Genomic DNA, 6,084 nt, shown 5'->3' on the forward strand with positions numbered 1-6,084 from the left:
GCAAAGCACGGAGAACCCACTGAGGTCCCGCGTCATGTCAACCACACAGTCTCAACGGAGATCCCACGCCATGTCAACCCCACAACCGCAGGACACGGCGAGTCCGCAAAGCACGGAGATGGTGCACATTCATGTTCTCCACTATCCACACGAGGCTCCGGTGTGATAGCTTCCCTGAGCGTGTTGGCGTTCATCCTGGCGGTCTAATTATTTTGCAAATGTAACATAATATAGGCTCGCTACAGGAGCACCTTGCTTGAAAGTATGGCAATTGTGTTATCACCATTTATTCTGTATCATGTGTGTTACGCATACTATGTGGAAATAAACACTATTATGTTTTTCGCTCTCACAATCACTGTGTTCTGTGTCAGTCGGTCGACGACATACCTACTTATTCTCAAAATCACACTGGGGGCTCCATAGCTACATTACCCAGCCGACTTGGCTACATTACCCAGCCGACCTGTCTACATTACCCAGCCGACCTGGCTACATTGCCCAGCCGACCTGGCTACATTGCCCAGCCGACCTGGCTACATTGCCCAGCCGACCTGGCTACATTTCCCAGCCGACCTGGCTACATTACCCAGCCGACCTGGCTACATTTCCCAGCGGACCTGGCTACATTGCCCAGCCGACCTGGCTACATTACCCTGCCGACCTGGCTACATTTCCCAGCCGACCTGGCTACATTGCCCAGCCGACCTGGCTACAATTCCCAGCCGACCTGGCTACATTACCCAGCCGACCTGGTTACATTGCCCAGCCGACCTGGCTACATTACCCAGCCGACCTGGCTACATTGCCCAGCCGACCTGGCTACATTTCCCAGCCGACCTGGCTACATTGCCCAGCCGACCTGGCTACATTTCCCAGCCGACCTGGCTACATTGCCCAGCCGACCTGGCTACATTTCCCAGCCGACCTGGTTTCATTGACCAGCCGACCTGGCTACATTGCCCAGCCGACCTGGATACATTACCCAGCCGACCTGGCTACATTGCCCAGCCGACCTGGCTACATTTCCCAGCCGACCTGGCAACATTGCCCAGCCGACCTGGCTACATTTCCCAGCCGACCTGGCTACATTGCCCAGCAGACCTGGCTACATTACCCAGCAGACCTGGCTACATTGCCCAGCCGACCTGGCTACATTTCCCAGCCGACCTGGATACATTGCCCAGCCGACCTGGCTACATTGCCCAGCCGACCTGGCTACATTACCCAGCCGACCTGGCTACTGTTAAGGTTCAATATTGAGGAGGGATAGAGGAGGTAATCAACTTCCATAATAACAACACTGCTCCGGCCGGGTGGAGTCAAACGATGATTTTAATGACACGCGTGGGAAAACCGCCCGCTGTACGCAGACAGCGCCGATCCCCATCTTAAAGAGCATAAGCAGGCATTTTATATCTTTCTGGTCTTAAATTTACTACACCCCTAAACGTCACTCAGATACAGTTCATAGGTTTCAAAACCACAATGACTTAACACAGTTTAAAAATAACATTGTCTCCATCTCCACAGCAGATGCTTCAGCCTTCTGACTTTCACTTCCCGTCTGGAAAGGCAAACATGATTAACCTCTCACCTATAAATGAGATAAGGTCTACTGTGTGTTTGTGTGTCATCATGAACTGCACTCATGTTCAACTTGTAACCTTTTCCACCAGACAGAAGGCCAGCACATACACATTTCAGATTATAACAAGCATTCAAAAGCATTTAGGATTATAGATTCAACTCAACAGTTTAGAGTGGTTATAACTGCACCTGTAGTAAAGGCTAATCGGGTACCAATATGTTTAAACATCTGAATACAATATCAATACTGCAGATTGTATTATTAATGCAATGGTAATGATGATTATGATTAACAATAGCAGTAAAATAATTTCTAATTGCTCAAACTACATTTCCCAGCCGACCTGGCTACATTAACCAGCCGACCTGGCTACATTACCCAGCCGACCTGGCTACATTGCCCAGCCGACCTGGCTACATTGCCCAGCCGACCTGGCTACATTGCCCAGCCGACCTGGCTACATTTCCCAGCCGACCTGGCTACATTACCCAGCCGACCTGGCTACATTTCCCAGCGGACCTGGCTACATTGCCCAGCCGACCTGGCTACATTACCCTGCCGACCTGGCTACATTTCCCAGCCGACCTGGCTACATTGCCCAGCCGACCTGGCTACAATTCCCAGCCGACCTGGCTACATTACCCAGCCGACCTGGTTACATTGCCCAGCCGACCTGGCTACATTACCCAGCCGACCTGGCTACATTGCCCAGCCGACCTGGCTACATTTCCCAGCCGACCTGGCTACATTGCCCAGCCGACCTGGCTACATTTCCCAGCCGACCTGGCTACATTGCCCAGCCGACCTGGCTACATTTCCCAGCCGACCTGGTTTCATTGACCAGCCGACCTGGCTACATTGCCCAGCCGACCTGGATACATTACCCAGCCGACCTGGCTACATTGCCCAGCCGACCTGGCTACATTTCCCAGCCGACCTGGCAACATTGCCCAGCCGACCTGGCTACATTTCCCAGCCGACCTGGCTACATTGCCCAGCAGACCTGGCTACATTACCCAGCAGACCTGGCTACATTGCCCAGCCGACCTGGCTACATTTCCCAGCCGACCTGGATACATTGCCCAGCCGACCTGGCTACATTGCCCAGCCGACCTGGCTACATTACCCAGCCGACCTGGCTACTGTTAAGGTTCAATATTGAGGAGGGATAGAGGAGGTAATCAACTTCCATAATAACAACACTGCTCCGGCCGGGTGGAGTCAAACGATGATTTTAATGACACGCGTGGGAAAACCGCCCGCTGTACGCAGACAGCGCCGATCCCCATCTTAAAGAGCATAAGCAGGCATTTTATATCTTTCTGGTCTTAAATTTACTACACCCCTAAACGTCACTCAGATACAGTTCATAGGTTTCAAAACCACAATGACTTAACACAGTTTAAAAATAACATTGTCTCCATCTCCACAGCAGATGCTTCAGCCTTCTGACTTTCACTTCCCGTCTTGAAAACCCAACTGTTCCTCTGTTTGCAGAGACAGCAACAAACTATTCCTCTTTTACAGAGACAATTTTAGATTTACAGGCAAACATGATTAACCTCTCACCTATAAATGAGATAAAGTCTACTGTGTGTTTGTGTGTCATCATGAACTGCACTCATGTTCAACTTGTAACTTTTTCCACCAGACAGAAGGCCAGCACATACACATTTCAGATTATAACAAGCATTCAAAAGCATTTAGGATTATAGATTCAACTCAACAGTTTAGAGTGGTTATAACTGCACATGTAGTAAAGGCTAATCGGGTACCAATATGTTTAAACATCTGAATACAATATCAATAATGCAGATTGTATTATTAATGCAATGGTAATGATGATTATGATTAACAATAGCAGTAAAATAATTTCTAATTGCTCAAACTACATTTCCTAGCCGACCTGGCTACATTACCCAGCCGACCTGGCTACATTTCCCAGCCGACCTGGCTACATTGCCCAGCCGACCTGGCTACATTGCCCAGCAGACCTGGCTACATTTCCCAGCCGACCTGACTACATTGCCCAGCCGACCTGGCTACATTGCCCAGCCGACCTGGCTACATTACCAAGCCGACCTGGCTACATTTCCCAGCCGACCTGGCTACATTTCCCAGCCGACCTGGCTACATTACCCAGCCGACCTGGCTACATTTCCCAGCCGACCTGGCTACATTTCCCAGCCGACCTGGCTACATTGCCCAGCCGACCTGGCTACATTGCCCAGCCGACCTGGCTACATTTCCCAGCCGACCTGGCTACATTGCCCAGCCGACCTGGCTACATAGCCCAGCCGGCCTGGCTACATTGCCCAGCCGACCTGGCTACATTACCCAGCCGACCTGGCTACATTGCCCAGCCGACCTGGCTACATTTCCCAGCCGACCTGGCTACATTGCCCAGCCAACCTGGCTAAATTGCCCAGCCGACCTGGCTACATTACCCAGCCGACCTGGCTACTGTTAAGGTTCAATATTGAGGAGGGATGGAGGAGGTAATGAACTTCCATAATAACAACACTGGTCCGGCCGGGTGGAGTCAAACGATGATTTTAATGACACGCGTGGGAAGACCGCCCGCTGTACGCAGACAGCGCCGATCCCCAACTTACAGAGCATAAGCAGGTGTTTTATACCTTTCTGGGCTTAAATTTACTACACCCCTAAACGTCACTCAGATACAGTTCATAGGTTTCAAAACCACAATGACTTAACACAGTTTTAAAATAACATTGTCTCCATCTCCACAGCAGATGCTTCAGCCTTCTGACTTTCACTTCCCGTCTGGAAAACCCAACTGTTCCTCTGTTTGCAGAGACAGCAAGAAACTATTCCTCTTTTACAGAGACAATTTTAGAATTACAGGCAAACATGATTAACCTCTCACCTATAAATGAGATAAGGTCTACTGTGTGTTTGTGTGTCATCATGAACTGCACTCATGTTCAACTTGTAACCTTTTCCACCAGACAGAAGGCCAGCACATACACATTTCAGATTATAACAAGCATTCAAAAGCATTTAGGATTATAGATTCAACTCAACAGTTTAGAGTGGTTATAACTGCACCTGTAGTGAAGGCTAATCGGGTACCAATATGTTTAAACATCTGAATACAATATCAATACTGCAGATTGTATTATTAATGCAATGGTAATGATGATTATGATTAACAATAGCAGTAAAATAATTTCTAATTGCTCAAACTACATTTCCCAGCCGACCTGGCTACATTACCCAGCCGACCTGGCTACATTTCCCAGCCGACCTGGCTACATTGCCCAGCCGACCTGGCTACATTGCCCAGCAGACCTGGCTACATTTCCCAGCCGACCTGACTACATTGCCCAGCCAACCTGGCTACATTGCCCAGCCGACCTGGCTACATTTCCCAGCCGACCTGGCTACATTACCCAGCCGACCTGGCTACATTTCCCTGCCGACCTGGCTACATTACCCAGCCGACCTGGCTACATTTCCCAGCCGACCTGGCTACATTGCCCAGCCGACCTGGCTAAATTACCCTGCCGACCTGGCTACATTTCCCAGCCGACCTGGCTACATTGCCCAGCTGACCTGGCTACATTGCCCAGCAGACCTGGATACATTACCCAGCCGACCTGGATACATTACCCAGCCGACCTGGCTACATTGCCCAGCCGACCTGGCTACATTTCCCAGCCGACCTGGCTACATTGCCCAGCCGACCTGGCTACATTGCCCAGCAGACCTGGCTACATTTCCCAGCCGACCTGGCTACATTGCCCAGCCGACCTTGCTACATTGCCCAGCCGACCTGGCTACATTACCCAGCCGACCTGGCTACATTGCCCAGCAGACCTGGCTACATTTCCCAGCCGACCTGGCTACATTGCCCAGCCGACCTGGCTACATTTCCCAGCCGACCTGGCTACATTTCCCAGCCGACCTGGCTACATTGCCCAGCCGACCTGGCTACATTTCCCAGCCGACCTGGCTACATTGCCCAGCCGACCTGGCTTCATTGCCCAGCCGACCTGGCTACATTGCCCAGCCGACCTGGATACATTACCCAGCCGACCTGGCTACATTGCCCAGCCGACCTGGCTACATTTCCCAGCCGACCTGGCTACATTGCCCAGCCGACCTGGCTACATTGCCCAGCCGACCTGGCTACATTACCCAGCCGACCTGGCTACTGTTAAGGTTCAATATTGAGGAGAGATAGAGGAGGTAATCAACTTCCATAATACCAACACTGGTCCGGCCGGGTGGAGTCAACGATGATTTTAATGACACGCGTGGGAAGACCGCCCGCTGTACGCAGACAGCGCCGATCCCCAACTTACAGAGCATAAGCAGGTGTTTTATACCTTTCTGGAATTAAATTTACTACACCCCTAAACGTCACTCAGATACAGTTCATAGGTTTCAAAACCACAATGACTTAACACAGTTTAAAAATAACATTGTATCCATCCCCACAGCAGATGCTTCAGCCTTCTGACTTT

This window comes from Neolamprologus brichardi, chromosome 13, assembly GCF_056152115.1.
Source record: "Neolamprologus brichardi isolate AB-2024 chromosome 13, ASM5615211v1, whole genome shotgun sequence".
NCBI classification, from domain to species: domain Eukaryota; kingdom Metazoa; phylum Chordata; class Actinopteri; order Cichliformes; family Cichlidae; genus Neolamprologus; species Neolamprologus brichardi.